General features: G+C 46.1%; 1 long non-coding RNA gene across 16 annotated transcripts; it reads left to right on the forward strand.

Annotated features, from left to right (window-relative positions):
• The first annotated feature begins 13,541 nt into the window (after positions 1-13,541).
• On the forward strand, positions 13,542-23,715 carry LOC109780448 (uncharacterized). Of its 16 annotated transcripts, none has more exons than XR_012187555.1 (11): positions 13,581-14,358; positions 14,486-14,608; positions 14,714-14,804; positions 18,000-18,099; positions 18,232-18,309; positions 18,404-18,491; positions 19,197-19,286; positions 20,423-20,557; positions 20,832-20,934; positions 22,609-22,814; positions 22,912-23,715. It is a non-coding gene; the product is annotated as an uncharacterized lncRNA (long non-coding RNA). The 16 variants fall into 16 exon arrangements; XR_012187559.1 differs by having other exon boundaries at positions 20,832-20,893; XR_012187561.1 differs by having other exon boundaries at positions 20,496-20,557; positions 20,832-20,893.
• The last annotated feature ends 401 nt before the right edge of the window (positions 23,716-24,116 follow it).

Raw genomic sequence — 24,116 nt, forward strand, 5'->3', positions numbered from 1 at the left:
CCTTTATATACGGGGGCAGGGGGGCACCTCTAGACACACAATTGATCATTGATCTCTTAGCCGTGTGCGGTGCCCCCCTCCACCATATTACACCTCGATAATATCGTAGCGGTGCTTAGGCGAAGCCCTGCGTCGGTAGAACATCATCATCATCACCACACCGTCGTGCTGACGAAACTCTCCCTCAACACTCAGCTGGATCGGAGTTCGAGGGACGTCATCGAGCTGAACGTGTGCTGAACTCGGAGGTGCCGTACGTTCAGTACTTGAACGGTCGGATCGTGAAGACGTACGACTACATCAACCGCGTTGTGTTAACGCTTCCGCTTTCGGTCTACGAGGGTACGTGGACAACACTCTCCCCTCTCGTTGCTATGCATCACCATGATCTTGCATGTGCGTAGAATTTTTTTGAAATTACTACGTTCCCCAACAGGACCGCCTTCCCGACTACGCCGGATCGTCCCCGTCGTCGACCACCCCCTCCCCGAGCTCACTTTAGCACCTCTACAGGGCCTCGTGAGCATGCTCCCCCTTTCCCCCTCTCTTCGTTCGCAGTACGGCGCCATCCGCGGCCGCGCTCCGGCCCGCCTCACCCTGCAGCCGCGTTCGCCTGCTCGCGGATAGCCGCCACTTCTAGCCGGCCACACCGCTCGTTCGTCCCGTCCCACAGCCACTCGCCGCCCCTACCGCATCCCCGTGGCCGCTGCGCTTGCCCGCACATGACCGCGCCGCGCCAGGCCACTTCCTTGCCGCGCGCCGCCGCGCTCCACCGTGCGACGCCCCGCCTGCCTCCGGCTTCCCTCGCCCCGCTCTCACACCGCCCGGCTCACCTCCACGCTGCGCCCCGCGTGGCCTCCGCCGCGTCGCGCCCTGCCAGCGCCCCGCAGCCGTGGCCACCCTCGCCAGCACCTCGCCGAGGCCACGGCCTCCGGCGGCGCCCTCCGTTACCCCCGTGCGGGTGCACGGGCACGCGCCCAGTAAACCCGCCCCGTTAGGCCCGAGGGGGCCACTGACAGTGGCCCAGCCACCCACTGAAAAAAAAGTAAAAAAATATTTATAAAAATAATTAATTAATTAATTAGAGTTTTCTTAATTAACTTAACCTGCTAAATAACTACCAAATCTATAATTAGTTAGATGTGTGTATGACACGGGGGTCCCACCCCTGTTGACCAGTCAAACGTTGACTGGTCAACTGGGTCCCCCTGGCCCACCTGTCAGCCACTGGGTACACTCTTGTGTACACTGTGTTGGGTGCGCCTAGCATTTTAGCATTTATTTTCGTATTAAAATTAATTTCAGAATATTAATAAAACTTTGAAAATTAATAGAAATTAAACCGTAGCTCGGATGAAAAGGTTTTCTACATGAAAGTTGCTCATAATTTCGTGACGAATCCGAATACGCGGTCCGTTGGTGCGCCACACATCCCTAGCATAGAGAACATGCAACTTTCCCCCTCCGTTTCATCTAGCCGAAAAAGCCTAACTCCGGGAAAACTTTCCGGATGTTTGCCCCCTTCGCCGGTATCGTGTAGCACCGCGATAGAACACCCCTAACCCTGCGTGTTACCGCCGTCATGCATCTGTGTTGCATCTGTTTGCATTATATTTACTGTTTCTTCCCCCTCTTCTCTCCGGTAGACCCCGAGACCGCTGTTGATGCCCCTGTGATCGACTACGTCGACGACGACCCTTGTTCCCTTTCAGCGGAGCTTCCAGGCAAGCCCCCCCTTTTGATCATCCCGATATCGCCCATTCTATACCCTCATGCTTGCATTAGATTTTGCTACTGTAATTGATTGCTCCTATTCTGATGCATAGCCTGCTTTTGTACCTGCTATTGTTACCTACCTACTTATCCTAAACTGCTTAGTATAGGTTGGATGGTGATCCATCAGTGACCTCCACCTTGTCCTTGTTGCCCCTGCTTCATCTTCGACGACTCGATCAACGTGATCGATTACCAGAGCCTGACACCTCACATCACATCACGCCCTTTAATTGCTCGACTCTGCAGAGCTAATATCGAGTGCCGAGGGTGATCCCTCATAATGCACTCCTGATGATAATTCTGTAGTGTATCTATTCGGTCGTGGTCATCGACGGTGATTTCCTCTTTCACCATTCCCGATACGGCTCTGTCGTTCAACACCTCAAGTGTGAACCTCGAGGGTGGTCCCTTTTACGTTCACCTTGATGATTACATTGAGTGGAATCCTCCGGGGTGGTTCCTCGGGTTTTCCCCTTGATGTTTGGACACACGGTTACCTTGACATTACTTGAGACCTTTGGGAAAGTCGGGCGGGCCCGGAGAGCACCCGCAAGATGGTTACGAGGCACGGCCGGGCAGGCAGGCCGCCCCCGAGTGAGCTGGGCTAGCCCTTGCCGTATTTCCTCGAGACGGGGCGACGGGGTCACATTATCGTGAGTCTCTGCTCGTCTCCGCAAGCTAATAATACACTATGGTTTGGGTATTTGTTCTGAGTTGGCTTTTGGCCTCTACGCACTAACCACCACACGAGAATAGTTATGGGCCTCGACGTCGCAGTATCAGCCGAAGCTTTGTCAGATGTCCAGTTCAGCATTGCAGCACGGCTGGGCCGGCACCCCAGAGGTGGTGCCTAGGTCCGCCCTGCACGTAACGACCCGGAGTGCTACGGGCGATGGGCCCAGACCCCAGAGTGCTTAGGATGTAGACCGGCGGGGACCTCTCTGCTGAGCCTAGGTAGGGCTACGACGTGTTAATCTTCCGAGGCCGGGCATTGACCTAGAAAACTGTGTCCGGCCAGAGTGATCGAGCGTGTTGGAAAACATGGTGCACCCCTGCAGGGAAGATATATATTCGAATACCGTGTCCACGGTAATGGACGTTCAGACTTGTATCCTGATCTTGTACAACTAGAAATGGATACTTGATATGTGATGGATATGTGGCTCCGGGATTGCTTTCTCGCAGGGAGTCGAGGAAGGATCTCTGGGCGTTAATGTTACAACATGCTTGTTAATTATAAACTGCTATTCTTTACTCTTCTACATGCTGCAAGATGCTTAGTCTTCGATAGGCTAGGCCTTCCCCTCTATCATGGCATTCTGCAGTTCAGTCCACAGATACAGCCCTTCCATTTGATACCAATGCATACTTAGTATAGATCTGATGCTTGCGAGTACTTTGGATGAGTACTCACGGTTGCTTTGCTACCCTTTTTGCCCCTTCATTCTTCTTTCCGGTTGATGCAACCAGATGGTGGGTCCTTGGAGCCAGATGCCACCGCCGACAGATACTACTACATGGAGACCGCCGACGACTAGGAGTAGTTAGGAGGTCCCAGGCAGGAGGCCTTGCCTCTTCGATCGTTGATTTTTGTGCTAGCCTTCTTAAGGCATCTTTGTCTAACTTATGTCTGTACTCAGATATTGTTGCTTCCGCTGACTCTTGTGTATCGAGCTTGTATTCGAGCCCTCGAGGCCCCTGGCTTGTAATATGAAGCTTGTATTATTTTATTTGTGTCTAGAGTTGTCTTGTGATATCTTCCCGTGAGTCCCTGATCTTGATCGTACACATTTGTGTGTATGATTAGTGTACGGTCGAATCGGGGGTGTCACAAGTTGGTATCAGAGCCAGGTTGCCTGTAGGAACCCCCATTCCAACTCCTTGGCCAAAGTTGAGTCTAGTCTTTGAAAAACTGTTTTACTAACATGGCTGTGTGGCTTACGGGCCCACGTCGCCATTGGGTGGTATTAGGATCTTTTACTCCTCGACCTTTACTCTGGGACTCTGAGCTCTCTTCTATTCGGGTTAAATGGTTTTGCTAACTCTAACCTTAGGGTCTCGTGATCACATCCATCCGGAGATTTGTATTATGCCTTTCTTGAATTGGAAGCCAGGATCTGCTTCACATTGTTGACGGACCACAGGATCCTTTTATCGAGGGACCCTGCGTCGTCCCCTGCAGATTCCTCACTCTAGTGGGTTTCTCCGACGTTGATGTAGCCTTTGCTATGTCCCGTTGTTGTATCCTTCCATCGCATGCCAGCATGCCGCCTAGTATGTCTAGGATGATTCTCTCGTTCGAATTCATATTAACAACGTGTAAATGGCTCTGTATATGTATATGTATGTCTTTAATGACTACTAATTTGTACATACTGCGCCTTTGCTCATTGTTCAAGTTACATCATGAATGACTCTATACACCTGCTCCACCCCTGGTTAAACTGTTGTCTGATGCTTCTAGCAGGATGGCTGACGATCCTCCACCTCCACCCTATATTGCCTCAATGATGCAGCAGTTTGAGCTGAATCGTCAGTTTATGACTGGGGTAATGGCTCAGTTTCCAAACCAGAATGCTCATCAACAGCCTGCCCCAATAGCACTGCAAGAATTCATGCGCCTCAACCCATCCATTTTCCGCAACTCCACCAATCCTATGGATGCTGATGATTGGCTTCGTGACATCCTATTTGAGATGGAGTCAGCTAATGTTGCCCCTGCCAGTTACGTCACCTTTGCGACATTTCACCTGAAGGGTTCGGCTGCTCAATGGTGGGAAAGCCACAGGGGTATGCTGCCTGTAGAGACTATAACCACTTGGCAGGAATTTCAGTTAGCCTTCCGTGCACGACACATTCCTCAAGGTCTGATGGACCAGAAGAAGGAGTTCCGCAAACTCTCACAAGGCACAATGACTGTGGATGAATATCAGAGGAAATTCCTTGAATTATCTCGCTATGCTGTGGATGACGTCTGCACTGACGCTCGCAAGCAGGAGAAATTCCGTGAAGGACTGCGTCCCGATATAAAGCTCGCACTTGTTGCTCATGAATGCGCAGACTTTGCGACGCTTGTCAGCCAAGCTTTTCGAACTGAAACTGGTCTGACTGAGTACCAGGAGTCGCTCAAGCGTACTCGAGATGTTGGCCCATCCTTGAGCCAGCCTGCTCAGAAACGTCAAGTCTGGATCCCACACAATGTTCATCACCGACCTGCTCCAACACCAAGGCCGTCTTATGTTGCACCTCGTTTGCCTCCGCCGCCGAGACAACTAACGATTCAGGGTGGACAATCCAATGCTATGGCTCCTCCCCTTAATGATGGCTTATGCCACAAGTGTGGACAGCCAGGACACCTTACCCTCGATTGTCGCCAGGGTCAGCCGCAGAATGCATCATGTCCTTCCGCTGGTCGTAAGAAGAGCCGTCGAAGCTATCGTTCCAGAAACAGCAATACCCAACCGTCTGCTGTTATACTTGGCCAGGCCAACCACATCGATGTTGATAAGGCTCAGAAGGAACCGACTGTCGTGATGGGAACCCTCCTTGTTAACTCAGTGCCAGCGTCTGTTCTTTTTGATTCAGGAGTGTCACATTCCTTCATATCTGAGGCATTTGCACGCGAGCAAGACTTATCATTTGAAAACGTGTACCCTCCGCTGGTGATTAACTCTCCAGGATCCAGGTGGGATACCTAGATGGTAGCCCACAACAACCACATTGTAATTGGAGGATTAGTGTTCTCTAGTTCACTCATGGCCCTCAAGGGTTCTACCATAAATGTCATTCTCGGTATGGATTGGCTGAAGGCACATAATGCTTTCCTCGACTGTGCCGCTAAGAAAGTCCAACTCACACACCCTTCTGGTCAGTTGATCCACTACTCAGCTCAGATGATCCAGAATGCCGAGAGTCAGATATATGTTCTCAATGCATTGAATGCTTACCTCTTGAGGGAATCGAGAACATTCCAGTCGTTCGTGATTTTGAAGATGTCTATCCAGAAGAACTTCCAGGAATACCCCCGGCTAGAGCTGTTGAACTCATCATAGACTTGAAGCCAGGCACTACTCCTATTGCCAAACGGCCATACAAGATGCCGCCGCATGAACTCCTTGAACTTAAGGAGGAAATCGACAAGTCTCTTCACAAGGGATTCATTCGTCCTAGTTCCTCTGCTTGGGGAGCGCCTTCTCTCTCTGTCAAGAAGAAGGATGGTATGAATCGTTTGGTCCAAGATTACCGTCCTATCAATCAGGCAACAATTCAGAACAAGTATCCGCTTCCCAGAATCAACGACCTGTATGATCAACTTGCTGGTTCTTCAGTATTCTCTAAACTTGATTTGAGGTTGGGTTACCACCAGATTCGGGTTCGTGAAGAGGATATTCCCAAGACCGCCTTCGTTACTCGCTATGGTTCATACGAGTACACCGTCATGTCCTTTGGTTTGACAAATGCTCCAGCGACATTCTCTCGTCTGATGAACTATATATTCATGGAATACCTTGACAAGTTCGTCGTGGTTTATCTAGATGATATCCTAGTATATTCCAAGAATAAAGAAAAACATGCTGAACACCTTCGACTTGTTCTGGAAAAACTTCGAGAGCATCAACTATATGCCAAGCATTCCAAGTGTGGATTCTGGCTACCCGAAGTGACCTACCTTGGGCATGTCATCTCCAAGGATGGTATTGCCGTCAACCCAGAGCGAGTTCAGGCTATTCTCGATTGGACTCCTCCGAAGAATGTCAAGAAAGTCAGAAGTTTTCTCGGACTCGCCAGCTATTATCGTCGATTTGTCGAGAACTTCTCCAAGATCGCCAAGCCCCTGACTGGTCTACTTCACAAAGGCGTCAAGTTCGATTGGACAGAAAAGAGTCAGGAAAGTTTTCAAGTACTCAAAGACAAACTGACTTCTGCTCCAGTGCTTGCTCTGCCAGATACTAAGAAGGATTTTGTCATTTACTGCGATGCTTCACGACAAGGATTAGGCTGTGTCCTAATGCAAGAGCGCAGAGTGATTGCTTATGCCTCTCGTCAGTTGCGCCCTCACGAAGAGAACTACCCAGTTCGTGACCTCGAGCTTGCTGCTGTCATCCATGCACTGAAACAGTGGTGACATTATCTTCTTGGTAATCATTGCGAGATCTTCACGGACCACCAAAGTCTGAAGTACCTGTTTACCCAGCCAGATTTGAACCTCCGTCAGGAGAGATGGATGGAGATCGTAGCAGACTTTAACATGGGCATTTCTTATACACCAGGCAAGGCTAATGTAATGGCTGATGCTTTGAGCCGCAAGTCATATTGCAATCACCTCGAGGTCTGAAAAGTTCAGCCCTCGCTTGTTGAAGAATTCAGAAAGTTGAACCTCCATATTGTTCCTCCTGGTGCACTCGCACCCCCTCCTCCAGAATTCTGCAAGATGAACCTCTGTGTTGTTTCCCAGGGTTCCCTCAACACCCTCGCTATCGAACCAGATCTCTTGGACTCCATCAAGAGAATGCAGGGATATGACTCTGAAGTTGAGAAGATTAAACGCTACCTCGCAGAAGGAAAGCCCTCATTCTTCACTGTTACTGATGATGGCACTTTGTACTTCAAAGGCCGCCTAGTGGTGCCGTGTAAGGAGAAAAACCTGGATATGACTAATTTGGTTATGGGAGAAGCTCATGACACTCCGTTGTCTATTCATCCCGGTAGTACCATGATGTACCAAGACATTCGTCAGAGATTCTGGTGGTCTAATATGAAGCAAGACATTGCTCGTTATGTTGCTGAATGTGACGTTTGCCGTCGTATCAAAGCAAAACATCAAAGGCCTGTTGGAACTCTGCAACCTATCTCTATTCCGGAATGGAAATGGGACCATGTTGAAATGGACTTCGTCACTGGATTTCCCAAATCGCAGAAAGGTAATGATGCTATACTTGTCTTCATTGACCGGCTTTCCAAAGTTGCAAACTTTCTGGCCGTCAAAGAAACGATCACTGCTAGTCAGCTGGCAACCCTTTACATGTCCATAATTGTTTCACTCCACGGTATTCCATTGGTTCTCAGCTCAGGCCATGGCAGCTTATTCACTTCAAGATTCTGGGCAAGTTTCCAAGAAGCTATGGGAACTCATCTGTCTTTCAGTACTGCTTTTCACCCTCAGTCGCAGGGACAAGTTGAACGTGTCAATAAAGTTCTCGAAGACATGCTTCGAGCTTGTGTCATTTCCTTTGGCAAGAAATGGGAGGAATCTCTCCCGTATGCTGAGTTCTCCTACAACAATAGCTATCAAGCTAGTCTGAAGATGGCCCCATTCGAAGTGTTATATGGACGAAAGTGCCGAACCCCTCTGAACTGGTCAGAAACTGGGGAACGTCCACTCTTCGGTCCGAATATTATCCAACACGCCGAAGAACAAGTCCGCGTCATTCGCGAGAATCTCAAGACTGCTCAGTCATGTCAAAAGAGTAATTATGACCGTCATCATAAAGACATGGTCTATCAACCTGGCGAAAAGGCTTACCTTCGAGTCACACCAATGAAGGGTGCACACCGCTTCGGGATCAAGGGCAAGCTAGCTCCTCGCTATATTGGTCCTTTCACTATTCTAGAAAGGCATGGAAAAGTGGCATACCAGTTGGAGCTTCCGTCGAACCTTTCTCAGGTTCACGATGTGTTCCACGTGTCACAACTCCGCCGCTGCTTCAAGGACCCAATCCCAGCAGTGGATCATGAAGTGCTTGAGTTGCAACAGGACCTCTCCTATAAAGAGCATCCAGTCCGCATTCTCAACCAAGCTGAACGCCACACACGTCAGAAGGCGATCAAGTTCCTCAAGGTCCAGTGGTCGCATCACTCTGAAGACGAAGCCACCTGGGAACGCGAGGATCGCCTGCGTGATGAATACCCCGCTTTGTTTCCTTCTACCTCCTAAATCTCGGGACGAGATTTCTTGTAGTGGAGGAGAATTGTAACGCCCGGATAGTTATGCTACAGTAATCCCATGCTAATGTTGCCACGTCACCGCATTTACTATTGTTAACCTCGCGATGATTCAATCCCGTTCGTTTTCAAAATTCAAATTTAAATCAAACAACAAAAATGAATAAAAGAAAAGGAGAAAGCAAAAAAACAAAAAACAAAAGAAGACCCCCGGCCCAACTGGGCCAATCAGCCCAGCCGGCCGGCCCACACCCGCTGCCCCTGGCCTATTAGGCCACTCCCACCCGAACCCTAACCACCAAACCCCCACTTCCCCCACGCACCCACGCTCCTCTCCTCCCCCCGATTCAGGATCTGGATCGGGCCACGCCCCGACCCCGCCGCTCGCCCCGACGCCATCGCCCGTCTCCCCGTCGCCTCCCGCACGACGCCCGCCCCCCTCGACCCGAGCTGGATCGGGGGTTCGATCCCGCTGCGCCCCGGCGCTCTCCCGTCGCCCGACAACCGCCACCGCGCGGAGCCCCCCTCGCCGGACCGCCTTCCCGACTACGCCGGATCGTCCCCGTCGTCGACCACCGCCTCCCCGAGCTCACTTTAGCACCTCTACATGGCCTCATGAGCATGCTCTCCCTTTCCCCCTCTCTTCGTTCGCAGTACGGCGCCATCCGCGGCCGCGCTCCGGCCCGCCTCGCCCTGCAGCCGCGTTCGCCTGCTCGCGGACAGCCGTCGCTTCTAGGCCGGCCACACCGCTCGTTCGTCCCGTCCCGCAGCCGCTCGCCACCCCTACCACATCCCCGTGGCTGCTGTGCTTGCCTGCGCATGACCGCGCCGCGCCAGGCCACTTCCTTGCCGCGCGCCGCCGCGCTCCACCGTGCGACGCCCCGCCTGCCTCCGGCTTCCCTCGCCCCGCTCTCACACCGCTCGGCTCACCTCCATGCTGCGCCCCGCGTGGCCTCCGCCGCGCCGCGCCCTGCCGGCCCCTCGCCGCTCCGGCCGGCGCCCCGTAGCCGCGGCCACCCTCGCCAGCGCCTCGCCGAGGCCACGACCTCCGCCGGCGCCCTCTGTTACCCCCGTGCGGGTGCACGGGCACTCCTACCCACACGCCCAGTAAACCCGCCCCGTTAGGCCCGAGTGGGCCACTCATAGTGGCCCAGCCACCCACTGAAAAAAAGTAAAAAATATATTAAAAAATATATTTAATTAGAGTTTGCTTAATTAACTTAACCTGCTAAATAACTACCTAATCTATAATTAGTTAGATGTGTGTATGACAGGGGGTCCCACCCCTGTTGACCAGTCAAACGTTGACTTGTCAACTGGGTCCCCCTGGCCCACCTGCCAGCCACTGGGTACACTCTTGTGTACACTGTGCTGGGTGCGCCTAGCATTTTAGCATTTATTTTCGTATTAAAATTAATTTCAGAATATTAATAAAACTTTGAAAATTAATAGAAATTAAATCGTAGCTCGGATGAAAAAGTTTTCTACATGAAAGTTGCTCAGAATTTCGTGACGAATCCGAATACGCGGTTCGTTCTTCCGCCACACATCCCTAGCATAGAGAACATGCAACTTTCCCCCTCCGTTTCATCTAGCCGAAAAAGCCTAACTTCGGGAAAACTTTCCGGATGTTTTCCCCCTTCGCCGGTATCGTGTAGCACCGCGATAGAACACCCCTAGCCCTGCGTGTTACCGCCGTCATGCATCTGTGTTGCATCTGTTTGCATTATATTTACTGTTTCTTCCCCCTCTTCTCTCCGGTAGACCCCGAGACCGCTGTTGATGCCCCTGTGATGGACTACGTCGACGACGACCCTTGTTCCCTTTCAGCGGAGCTTCCAGGCAAGCCCCCCCCTTTTTGATCATCCCGATATCGCCCATTCTATACCCTCATGCTTGCATTAGATTTTGCTACTGTAATTGATTGCTCCTATTCTGATGCATAGCCTGCTTTTGTACCTGCTATTGTTACCTACCTGCTTATCCTAAACTGCTTAGTATAGGTTGGATAGTGATCCATCAGTGACCTCCACCTTGTCCTTGTTGCCCCTGCTTCATCTTTGATGACTCGATCAACGTGATCGATGACCAGAGCCTGACACCTCACATCACATCACACCCTTTAATTGCTCGACTCTGCAGAGCTATTATCGAGTGCCAAGGGTGATCCCTCATAATGCACTCCTGATGATAATTCTGTAGTGTAGCTATTCGTTCGTGGTCATCGAGGGTGATTTCCTCTTTCACCATTCCCGATACGGCTCTGTCGTTCAACACCTCAAGTGTGAACCTCGAGGGTGGTCCCTCTTACGTTCACCTTGATGATTACATTGAGTGGAATCCTCCGGGGGTGATTCCTCGGGTTTTCCCCTTGATGTTTGGACACACGGTTACCTTGACATTACTTGAGACCTTTGGGAAAGTCGGGCAGGCCCGGAGAGCACCCGCAAGATGGTTACGAGGCACGGCCGGGCAGGCAGGCCGCCCCCGAGTGGGCTGGGCTAGCCCTTGCCGTATTTCCTCGAGACGGGGCGACAGGGTCACATTATCGCGAGTCTCTGCTCGTCTCCGCAAGCTAATAATACACTATGGTTTGGGTATTTGTTCTGAGTTGGCTTTTGGCCTCTACGCACTAACCACCGCGCGAGAATAGTTATGGGCCTCGATGTCGCAGTATCAGCCGAAGCTTTGTCAGACGTCCAGTTCAGCATTGCGGCACGGCTGGGCCGGCACCCAGAGGTGGTGCCTAGGTCCGCCCTGCACGCAACGACACGGAGTGCTACGGGCGATGGGCCCAGACCCCGGAGTGCTTAGGATGTAGACCGGCGGGGACCTCTCTGCTGAGCCTAGGTAGGGCTACGACTTGTTGATCTTCCGAGGCCGGGCATTGACCCAGAAAACTGTGTCCGGCCAGAGTGATCGAGCGTGTTGGAAAACATGGTGCACCCCTGCAGGGAAGATATATATTCGAATACCGTGTCCACGGTAATGGACGTTCAGACTTGTATCCTGATCTTATACAACTAGAAATGGATACTTGATATGTGATGGATATGTGGCTCCGGGATTGCTTTCTCGCAGGGAGTCGAGGAAGGATCTCTGGGCGTTAATGTTACAACATGCTTGTTAATTATAAACTGCTATTCTTTACTCTTCTACATGCTGCAAGATGCTTGGAGCTGCTTGAAGATGCTAGTCTTCGATAGGCTAGGCCTTCCCCTCTATCCTGGCATTCTGCAGTTCAGTCCACAGATACAGCCCTTCCATTTGATACCAATGCATACTTAGTATAGATCTGATGCTTGCGAGTACTTTGGATGAGTACTCACGGTTGCTTTGCTACCCTTTTTTCCCCTTCATTCTTCTTTCCGGTTGATGCAACCAGATGGTGGATCCTTGGAGCCAGATGCCACCGCCGACGGATACTACTACATGGAGACCGACGACGACTAGGAGTAGTTAGGAGGTCCCAGGCAGGAGGCCTTTCCTCTTCGATCGTTAATTTTTATGCTAGCCTTCTTAAGGCATCTTTGTCTAACTTATGTCTGTACTCAGATATTGTTGCTTTCGCTGACTCTTGTGTATCGAGCTTGTATTCGAGCCCTCGAGGCCCCTGGCTTGTAATATGAAGCTTGTATTATTTTATTTGTGTCTAGAGTTGTGTTGTGATATCTTCCTGTGAGTCCCCGATCTTGGTCGTACACATTTGTGTGTATGATTAGTGTACGGTCGAATCGGGGGCGTCACACGGCTGCAGGTGTAGGAGCGGCGGCGGCGGCCCACTGGGGTACCCCGCCTGGAGCGGCACCATCGGCGGCCCGCTAAGTGCAGGCGCGCCCTGGGACGGCCACTGCAGCGGTGGGTAGCTGTAGGCGGAGCCGGCGGGGGCAGTCCGACCCGGTACAGGCGGATGCCCTGGACGGCCGTCACGGGATCCCGCAAGGTGCTGGTTACTTCTTCCGGCGTGAAGACGGCGGCTGACGACACAACAGTAGTGACCGGGGCTGGCGAGATTACAACGGTGGTGTCCCGGGCCGGCGGAATTGCAGCGGTGGTGACCGGGGCCGGCGGAGTTGGGGGCCCGTCGGTGGTGATGGTCATCTGCAAGGTGGAGGTGGTCGGCATCGGCGGCGTTGGCTTTGGAGAAGACATGATCGATCCTGAGTCTCTGGATACTAAATTGGTAGAACCCAGGGTCCTACCGGTCCTGCTCCTCAGGTTGTAGGAGAAGGCAGGGGCTTGACGGAGACGAGGGCGCGGCGGCCGGCGCACGGGCGCCACTCGCGATTGAGAAGGAGGGAGGCGGCGAGAGAGAGAGGGGTGCAGTTAGGGTTTAAGGTCCGGCTCCTCTGGGAGCCGGGCAATAAAATCTCTACTATTAATATATATCTATACCTACTATTAAAGGGAGGTAATATTCTTGGTTTTGTCCCGCTTCGTTTGGTCCCGCTTTAATTAATTTCATGTACGCTATTTGGTTTCGTTACTTGCCACCGTATTGGTCCAATGAAGGAAGCCTATCTGGTGGCATACTGTGGCCCAGGTTCGGAAAAATAAAATAAAATTGCCGATGAATGGATTTTTTTCTCCCGTTGCAACGCACGGGGCTTTTGCTAGTCTACTAATAAAGGGGATTGAACGTCGTGATGGTCCGACCTTCCCACACCACGGATGATCTGTCCTCCACCTCCGCTTCTCCCATCCCCGCTCGAAAAAAAAGCAAAAAAAGAAAAAAAATGAAAAGAGACCCACTGCCCACGAACGCACGTCCCACACCCACCCGTCCTCCTCATCTCCCGCACCCTTCGCTCCCGATCCCGTCTCCCTCCTCATCTCCCGCACCCCACCCCGTCGCTCCAGATGCCGCCTCTCTCTCCGATCCAGAGAAAAACCTTCTCCGGCTCCCCCCTCCTCGCCCGCCCCGCGGTCGCGGCCCTTGCCGTCGGCGGTAGGAGCCAGTCCCATCGATAAACTTTCCACTCCTCCCTCTTATCTCCACCACTCTAGATCACGTTCGTCCATTGGCAAGCTTGGTGGCGGCGCAGAAGGAGAGCTCCTACGCACCACCGGTTCTTTACAGCCTATGTGAACTGCAGCAGCACCAGGTCGACGCTGTCGTTGGTGTACGACGCCTTTGTCTGCGTTGCCGGGGGTGGTCGTACTACAGGCTGTCCAACGGTACGTCGGTGCCGGAGGACGTACTGGGCCTGGGAGTGGTGTGCAGGTGCTGCTCGATTTTGGTTGTTCCGTATGCTGGCCGCCGGGAACGCCGTCAGGGCGGGGTTCTAGGTGCGACGGAAGGCCGACGCCAGGTGGTGCGGCGAGTGCTAGGCCTCCGGAGGGCGCTGCGGGTATGACACGGGGGCGTCGGATGATCACACATGCTTCTGCTTCGGCGGTCAGGCTAGCGGGTCGTGTTCTACTTCTTCGTCAAGTTCAGTTACCCAATAGTTGATCTGAGAGGTAATTGGTTGGTCAGTGATGTTTGATTAATCTAAGCAACCTTGAGATGTGCGATGGGCGAACGTGAGCGGCGGCCAACGGCAGACATGGACTCAAGCCAACACAGGTACACGGCGGAGCAACTCACCTGCTGGTCTCCACTTCGCAGGTGGCAAGCAGGCAACAGCTGCCACCAAGGTATGTGCTTTTTTTATTCCTTTTCAGATCCATTTTGTTCACACGGGCCTCAAAAAAAATTGGGGATCAACAAATTGATCGCTCGGAGTAATGAGCATACATATTCTTTCTTATGTTTTATTGTCAGCACATGGAATTTTTGGTGGTCAACCCATCAGCCAATGCCCTCATGATCTGCGCTTGGTGTACTTACACTTTTTTTGGGACTAAGGCAGTAGTGCGGCTTTAATGAGAAGATTTACAGAATCTGGTGGTGCTTACATTTTGATCTATGCATCTTTTCCCAGATTTGAATAACTGTGAGTTTGTGACCATCGCCCTTGGCATCTTTTATGATGTATTTTTTGTGTGTTAGGTCAAGCAGTTCCTGTGAAATGACTTTGGGAATGGGGTGGTTCACTGGGGTAATTAGCGGTACCACCACATGCTGACATGGATTGTACGAGGTATGTATTTTCAGCTTGTTAATCAGGATGAAGTGGAATACATCATAAATATTCTTTGCATGACCGGTCAGGGACATATCAACACGTCCACTTAATCCAGTTAATCCATGTTCAGTTCCTTAGTTTGCCTACCATTGTCCGGATTTACCATGTATTATTTGACCGGAAAAAATGCATTGTTAATCGCTTCGACGAACAAGTGAATATGTAGGCTGTATCCCTCTTTAGTTTTTTAACAGTCCGTTTCACTGACTCACTACTCCATCATAGATTAAGGTCAAGAATTTTTCATGTATTGTCCCTTCTTAAATATGCTGCACTTGCTTTCTTCTGTCAGCATTTTAGAAATATAAATTTCCTCAGTTGATTTCTTATCCCGTTACCCCCATGTATGTATTGGTTGTTGAGCATAGTTCACTGTTACAAAGATAGGTCAGTAGTCAGTAAGATAACTAACATTTTAAAATAAGGTGGTATTGTTCCAATTTACTGGCGGTGCATTTTCGCCCTTAATGTTGTTGTTCTTGTATCATCTCTGAAGTTCTGATTAAGACTAATGATCTGTTCACACAAGTCTTAAGAAAGGAGTGTGAAATTAATTTGTTAGCAAAGAATCTAGAGTTAGACTTACTCGATGGTTGATCAGTCAAGTGACATAATGATCTGGATGTGTTGGCAAAATTTCTTTGCAAGTGCATGGAGAAGCTAAGGAATATGTCAGCCACTTTCGGATATTGTGATGTTATTGCTATATATTAAATGTGCTAGATCTCAGTTCACATATCATAATCTGTCAAATTGTGATTATGATATTTTGTTTCTCAAAAAAATTAGAGTCAGGTATGATGACTTAATAATACTGAGACTTAAACTCAGCTACCAAGTATTAATAAATTAATGTTGCATCTACTAATAGCCTAAATTAATGTTTCATGTTACATATTCATACAAAGTTTACGTGTAATTAGCATGTGTGTTCTCATTTGTCCATTTTTAAATAGTTTTAGGGAATAACTAAATACTAATTTGAAATGAATAAGATTATTTTAACTAAGACCAAGTGTAGTTTGATTCTCCTTTTAGTTTCTAACAGAGCAAGGAATTAGTTTTCTGTTTAATAGCAGAATAATCAGACTTGTATCACTTTACTCACGTTAGTTGTAAACAAGTTACCTGGGTTTCTAATCGAGCTGACATGCTGCTTCTTTATATAATGCAATCTACTTATAAAGAAGGTGATTTGTTAACCCCTTTCCGTTGTAGACATAGTATGTTGAATTGGTATTCCCAGTCTATCATGTTAATTAGAAAACCTTATGCCTAAAATGCTTTAAAATGTCATCATTTGTTTTTTCCCAGCCATTTTTTTTATCATCACATCGTTGTCATGGCATGCTCAAGAAATTACCAGTGTGACTTGCCTTATCCAGCCATTGTCTGAACTCACTGCTTAGTTTGGTTGCTAATGTAGTCAGTACCGGCTTGCATTGTAGTTCTCTTTAGTCCGAGCAATGGCTGGAACTAATTTTCACGGCTCAAAAGTAGTCCCAGCCACCGCTCCATGGAAGAACTAATACTGCTGCTTTCTGTTTGGTATAATTTTTTTGGTTTGTTAGTCTTTATATGAGGTTTAACTATTGTAGCTAAGAGAGAAACACGAGAAAGAAGCCATTACAATCACTTGTTACATTGGGAAAACATCAAAAGCTTGTAATGTTTGTATTCACGAAACAAAATGATTATTTGGTAAATATATTTTCTTATGTCGTAGCAATACACATGTATCTAGCTTTCTTATTCAACAAGAACGAGAAATACACTTCCAGATCTGACCTGGTTGAGGAGGAAATGTTGACATGTTTTTTGACTTGGTTTTCCTTGATTTCTTACAATTTTTCTTTCCATTTTCTTGAGTTTGTGCAGGTTTATCCCATGTTAGCTGTTGTCAGTGTTCTGATCTGAATCATAGGGGAAGTTGAAGTAGATAGAATAACCATATATGTCCTACTACATGAAGCATTTTTCTGTTTGATAAGCTATGTTGTGCTGCATTACCACATCTCATATGAAAATTAATTCTGATATACCCGAAGTCCCCTACCATGGAGAAGGATATGCTGCTAAGAGATGGAGTTGGTAGTTATACTATCTACTAAAATACCAGTTTGTGGCTTCATACAAGTATAGGCGCTAAAGCTCTTCAATATTTTTTCTGTTGAGATAAATCACCTAGCATGCATTTCTCCATTATGTTGATTTCCTTATTTTCCATGATATGCTGCACAAAGCTAGGAGACAACATTCTTGTAACCGATGGTGTATTGGTTATGCTGGTTTGCCAACAATTCTAGAATTTCCTCTCAAACAATGAATTTTTGAATTAGCAGTCGCTTTGAATGTTAAGCTACCGAGTCATATGCTATTGAGTTGTCATTTATGCAAAAAATTCAAGTACTCAAGGAGAATGTTGAATTATTTCTTTAATTTGATATTCTCAATAATAGACACTATATGTTTTTGTACGTTTCTTGCAGCCACAAAAGCGTTATCTTTATATTGTGTTGAAAGAAACATTGGCATTGCACTATGCGTAAATAAGAAAAAAAATCATGTCATCATCTCTCACGATATGTGAAGATCGTTCCATAGAGTTGCTAACATTAATAAAAGGTTTAAAGCGGTGGTATGGTGAGATGATAAACTTTTAAAGCAACGACAATGCTAAAACTAGGACAGACAAAGAAAATGAAGGTAGAGGGAAGGTGGGGCAGGGAGGTAGATGGTGCTTGTGTAAGGAAAGAAGCGGGAGAGATAATTGGCATTTGTTGCTGGTATATGAATGAAAATCACATGGCGTTATGCTTGACATACAATTCTGAATCAGAACAACTGGGAGATACATGTGTTTTTGTTATTCCATTGCAAACACTCTACAATAATTGTACCATCCATGTGTTTGTATTATTCCGTGGCAACGCACGGGCATCAAACTAGTTACTCTTATTGCTTGATCTTAAAATAGTTTTACAGCTAGTATATATAACCACGATGCTAAAAATAAGATAACTTGTGGGCCAAGCCCCTAACTAAACCTGCCCGGTGGGCCTCCTACGGGCATAAGTCTGCCCGGTCATAACACATATAGTGCATCATTACTGGCTACATTGAATTCAATTTTATTTTGTTTTTCTGCAGATTGTTTCTAGGTGGCTGCTGATGAATCATGTGAGGATGGCGTAGAACTCACCAGAGGGAAAATAACAAACTGTGGGAACCAAATCAAACAACTGAGAAGGTAAAATTAGGGAAGGATTAGCGGTCCAGTGTTTCGGTAATTTCTGGAGTGGTTGAATTGGTCGAACAAACTTCATATCAAACTACCTCAGCTAATCCCCCCCATGTATACTGATGTAAATGCATGTTTAAGGCGAACAATTTATCAGGTGTGGGGTTGTGATGGTTCTGGTGGGTGGCTGCAGCTATGAGGCCGAGCTAATCGAGTTGTGTGAGACCCCTCCAGCGTCCCCAAGATCATGGTTCATACTTTTTTTTGGATGTGTTAAATGGCCGCTGACAAGCAGAATTCTTTGTTTTTGCAGCTATGCACGACAATATTTTACACGTCATAAGTCCTTGTGATGAGGGTCTATAGTACATAGGTTGGGCAGGTCCCGATGGATTGAAAAGGTAAATAGATCTCTTCTTGTGATTGATTTATTTGTGCTTTTGTTTGGATGGGTTTAAGAGGTGAGCGAGGTTTGTGAATTTTTTTCCAGTGTGGTCGATCTTGGTTTCAGACACAATCATGCCTTTATGAGTCTTGTTTTGTGTGTTCGTGCAACTAATTATATGCTTATATTCGTTAGCTATGGAACTCTTCGTACTCACTGGCAGTTTCGTTAGTTCTGAAGTTTGATGAAAAATTGATTTTGCAACTACAGTGGTTAGCGAATGATTTTTTTGGTACTTGTTGAGCATTTAGTTAGAGATGATTCAATATAGGGTGGATTATCCATTTTTGCTAATTATTTTTAGACATTGTCATCTTATTGAAACTTTATTTTATTACCTTCTATCATACTAACACCATGCATAGTATTTGTTTCCATCAGAAAATAACTTCATTATCTGTTTGCTCAAAATTTATAAAGAAAAAAAACATATGATACGCTGGTCTTGTGGAACATTCATGTATTAAGCCTGTCTTAATAATACCGCCTGCTCATTGTTAATGTATGCGCCACCCAATGGTTGCTCCTGCCTAATTATATGGATGATGGCAGTAGACATGCTTGTTCTATGGGTTACCTGCTTGTTGTTTTTATGCATTTTCTCATGGATCATTTTTTTTTCCATTGTAGCCCACTGATTTTGTCTATAACATGCTGGTAGGTTCTTCGCTCAACTGGATTGTAGGTTGCTTTCCGTGCTCTCGTAGCCTTGTCTGCTGAGTACTTTTCGTCTGCTGCTCTACTTACCAAGGTTTGTGCTTGCCCACCCGAATACCCTATTACTCCCAATCTTTCTGTTTCAGTTTTGCTTCTTGATTTATTTTCCTGCTTGCATATATATCATCTATCTCACTTCAGTTTCAGGTTCTCTGGCTGCTACACTGAACATGTGTATTTCACACTACTCACTCTTTGTTGTGCCTACTTCAGTTTTGCATGTTTAAATATTTGTGGTTTGGTCATGTGTATCACATATCTTTCAGCATTTGAGTTTCACAGTTTTCAATGTTTTGTTGGCCACGTGTATCACTAATGACACTTATGCAAGTGCTTATTTTGATTTTATTTTTTGGTATGTTTTACTGGTGACATATATTTCACATATCTCACTTAGTTCAGTGCCTGCCACATAATTACTACTCCCTCCGTCCCATAATATAAGAGCGTTTTTGACACTAGTGTAGTGTAAAAAACGCTCTTATATTATGGGACGGAGGGAGTATTTGTGATTTTGGTATGTACTAGCTTTGATTTGGCTGGTTTCAAGTGAGGAACATGAGTGGGCTGATGTATTAGGCATGCCCATGGGAAGGCAGTGTTTTCTATGGTAGAATTAGTATGGTGATATACTGCACATACTCAAGCCATAAATGCTTCCACGATAGTGTGGCATATTCTCTGACTTCATTCCTGTGTGTTCTGGAAGAGGAAAAACAATTATGTTTGTCTCCCGCCGTGTTCTGGAAGAGGAATAAGTATTCCAACACTGATAGCTCAGTTAGTGTGATATGGAGATGGTTTATTCCATGGAAGAGTAGTCACCACTTTTTGTGAAGATAATTCCCGAGACTCAAGACATTGGTCATGTTAAAGCTTTAGGTGCTTGGAGATTATTTGCTGACAAATCTACTATTGTTTCCTTCTAACTATCTGCTGCCATTTCTCATTATATCGTTCTAATATATCTACCAAAAAGGATTTGAGAATGCTTGCTTATTTATTAAGAATTTCCTCTTTCTTTGACTGGAGCTTTTTTAGTTCATGGTTGATGTCAATTTCATACTATTAGGTGGTTGTCGATAGTGTATGTTAAGATGGAAACATTTTGCCACCAGGTAGCGTGATGGCGTAGTCAATTTTCTATCTGATTATGATCTTATTTTACAGGGTTATAGTGCAAATAAACCATACAACCAAATGATTGTTCCAAAAATTCAAATTTGCCTTTGCACATGTACAGGAGCATCATGGATTGTTTAGTCTTGGAGTTCCAAAAAAATGGTTAACCTGTGTACTACAGAGGTAATGGAACACCTACTTTCACCTATATGGGTTTAATGATAGATAACTATTACAATAGATGGAGCACCTACTTTCAACTATATGGGTTTAATTATAGATAACTGTTACAATAGTTTTGCCATGTTTGACATTGCATAAATATGCTTGGAATATCATATATCAGGTAAACCTTGAAAACAAGAGAAATGGTGGTATTCTCTACACTAGGTTTCAATTTACTGAAAAATGCACTCTTCATTTACTGAGTTTTATGTTTGCTCTTGCTATCTGCCAGCTCCATGATACAACGGTTTGGAAAAAATTATCGAATCACGATGATGTGTGATGAGTAGCAAGGTGATGATCCATAAAGCCCTACGATGTTCTTTTGCTCACCAGTGAGTTTACTACTTTCTGGTTGCATGTCCAGTCGCCGAGCCGACATTTTTTTGCAAATTGATGTAGGATTAGTTGCTGCATTGCTTAGCTGGGCTCTGGAGCAGCGAGTAACTTAGCTGATGCGACAATAGCTTCTTGATGTGTAATGCATATAATATTCTTGCTATAGTCTGGTCTGAGCTCAATGTTTTGCAAAATTCCATGCAAATGCAACAAAAGATCTAGCTTTCTTATATTTGGTACTATGCTTTAGTTACAATGATGCACAAATGGATTTGAGGACTAAATGGAAACATTGGAAGGAAGACATAATTAAATGTACATGCACTCTCTGTTCTTACAAATCTAGCCTTGATTTGATACTGATCTTTCATCACTTCATGCTAATATTTTGGGTATAACAATACATATATACCCATTCAGTGATTTGGTTCCTCTTTACTGAACTTTTATTCTTTCCTGCTCATCTATATAGGTTATGTTATAATTTGTACTCCCTCCGTTCCTAAATATATGTCTTTGCCAGTTTTTTTCTTTTATAGAAGGAAAAATTTGGATTTAAGCTACAAATTGGCAAAGATTATTATAAATTATATGCACATATGTACAAATACATCGATCCATGGTGTATGGTGATCAAGAACATATACAATCTTGGAAGTTAGTGCTAATATATCTTGATCAAAGATAAAACAGTACGTGCTATGAACATGTTCTTGTGTTAAATCTTAGTTGCAGTTCTCAGTAATCAGCTAATTTTAGTTTGTGAAAAGGTTTGATTCAAAAAGAGACGTGTTTGAGATTAATTTATTTGAAGGCACGATTTGGATTTAAGCTACAAATTGGCAAAGATTATTATAAATTATGCACATAAATATACAAATGCATCGGTCCATGGTGTATGGTGATCGAGAACATATACAATCTTGGAAGTTAGTGCTAATATGTATTGATGAAATAATAACCATCACCCAGAACAATGTGAGCATGTCAGGCTGTGTGTATTTAGTAGGACGAAAATAACCAGGCAGCTGTGATCACTCGACTGAATATAGGATAAAGGTAACCAGGCTGCTGCGATCACTCGCCTGTGGCCATCTCTTTCAAAATAAAGTTTTCGACACCTGGATGAGTTCACTAATATGGAAGACATTTGTACTTTCGCCATTGACAGCCCACTGAGCACACCTATCATGAAGAACTGCTTGGACGATGAGGTGATTTTCACTGACCAAACATACAACGATGACTCTACCTAATGTCAATGACTTGATGTTTTGGTCCTATCTACCGGCAGAAGATAAAAAAATCAACCACAAACTGGAAGACCATGACTACCATATAGCTACTACAACTTGCTTTTTAAGACCAATGTAAATAAGCTGTGTGCATAACTTTTTTGGGGGCTATCATGCTATCCGCACTGCAATATAAACAACTATGTTTGAAGATACTATCTAAGTATCTATTTCCTTATGCTAAAGAGATTTTAATACAGTCTTCAGATCACTCTGACCTGCATGCTTTCAATATTTGGTTTGATCTCGCTTTTTGCGCCATGGGCGAACCGACTATCTAAACAATGGTTCATTTGCAACCATTCAGTTTTATCCATCTGAGCACTAACTAAACAATGGATTTTCAAAAAATCAATATCCATCTATGTCTATTAGGGGATGGACGATGATATGGAAGGCATTTCAGCTTTTGGCAATGGTAGCCCACTCAACACACCCACCATGAAGAGCTGCTTAGACGATGAAGTTATTCTTAATACAGATGGCACATGCAGCGATGACTCTACACGATGTTCATCACCGCGTATGGTCCTCACCATAAGCTACATGCAGAAATTGCTCTACCCGATGTTCTTCACCGTGTATGTTTCTCACCATAAGCTAAATGACCAGAACATCTATATGATGTATCTCTGCCTATGAATCCCAACAAAAGTATTGGTCGATGCTATGATGCAGTAGTTAGGCCTCCCAGATGCAGCGTACTCAACATAGAAGGCAAGAGCAATTGGTCTTGACGCAACCATTCACTTATATCCCTCCAAGCATCAACTGGACAACAATTTTCCAAGACAATCAATATCAATCCATGTATCCAACAAACTAGAAGATGCTGAAGACCAACTAGCAAACAAAGCTCTCAAGTACATGAAAAGCATCCACAGTAAAGTGCTCCAGGACATAAACTACGACATGATGCAGCTGCTCCAGCAGAAGTGTGAAGCTCTGGAGCATCAACAGAAAGAAAAGGACAACCTAATAGACTATTTTAGCAATAGCTGGTGCCATAGTCTTGGTAGAGATCACATGGCAGCAAAGGAACTTTACCGTAAATAGATAGCAACTTCACAGCTGGATCAACATCCAAAGACAATGATCTGAATCATATTGTCGCAAGTAAGATATGTTGCTGATTGTCTCATTGATACTACCACACATTCAGAGTATGGACTTCAACAGACAAACAAGTACTACTAGAGCCTGGATGATGATGTTGAAGGAATTTTTACTATGAACAATAAAAATATTCAACCACAACCACTATGAACAATTGCCGGAACAAGTTTTCAGCGCCGATGATCCACCAAGCACACTGACTAATGTTCATCACTTCGTAACGCCTATAAGATGTATCTCTCCCTATCTACCTTCCTTTCTAATAAAATTGTAATATTCTATCGTAAGCTTCTTAGAACACTATGTATCATGAATAATCCATGTGTTCCAATCTGCCTCTAAATATATTTATGTTCACTCTTTCAATACTTGCCTTACTCTAGCCCCTTGCGTCATCGGCGTAACAGGTCATCTTGTCTTATTAAACATAGATGGGCTTTAGCGTCAAATGTATGTGCTTGGATCTAACCAAGCAAGGGTTGTGAAGAGGCCCCTGTAAAGTACATGATTTTGGTTACCATGGGATGCTTGGATGATTATTATTTTGACTGCTTCGATGCCACTTCTTACGTTCCGGTGGTTGAAACCCATTGCGATTCTCATGCCCAAGTGCAATCTGGTGCAGATCACCATGCATGTGATCACATATTTAATACTCCATCCGTCCAAAAAAGCTTTCCTAGATTTGTCTAGATATGGATGTATCGAGACATGTTTGTGTTAGATACATCAGTATCTAGATAAATCTAAGCAAGCCTTTTGAGATG

This window comes from Aegilops tauschii, chromosome 6, assembly GCF_002575655.3.
Source record: "Aegilops tauschii subsp. strangulata cultivar AL8/78 chromosome 6, Aet v6.0, whole genome shotgun sequence".
Lineage (NCBI taxonomy): Eukaryota > Viridiplantae > Streptophyta > Magnoliopsida > Poales > Poaceae > Aegilops > Aegilops tauschii.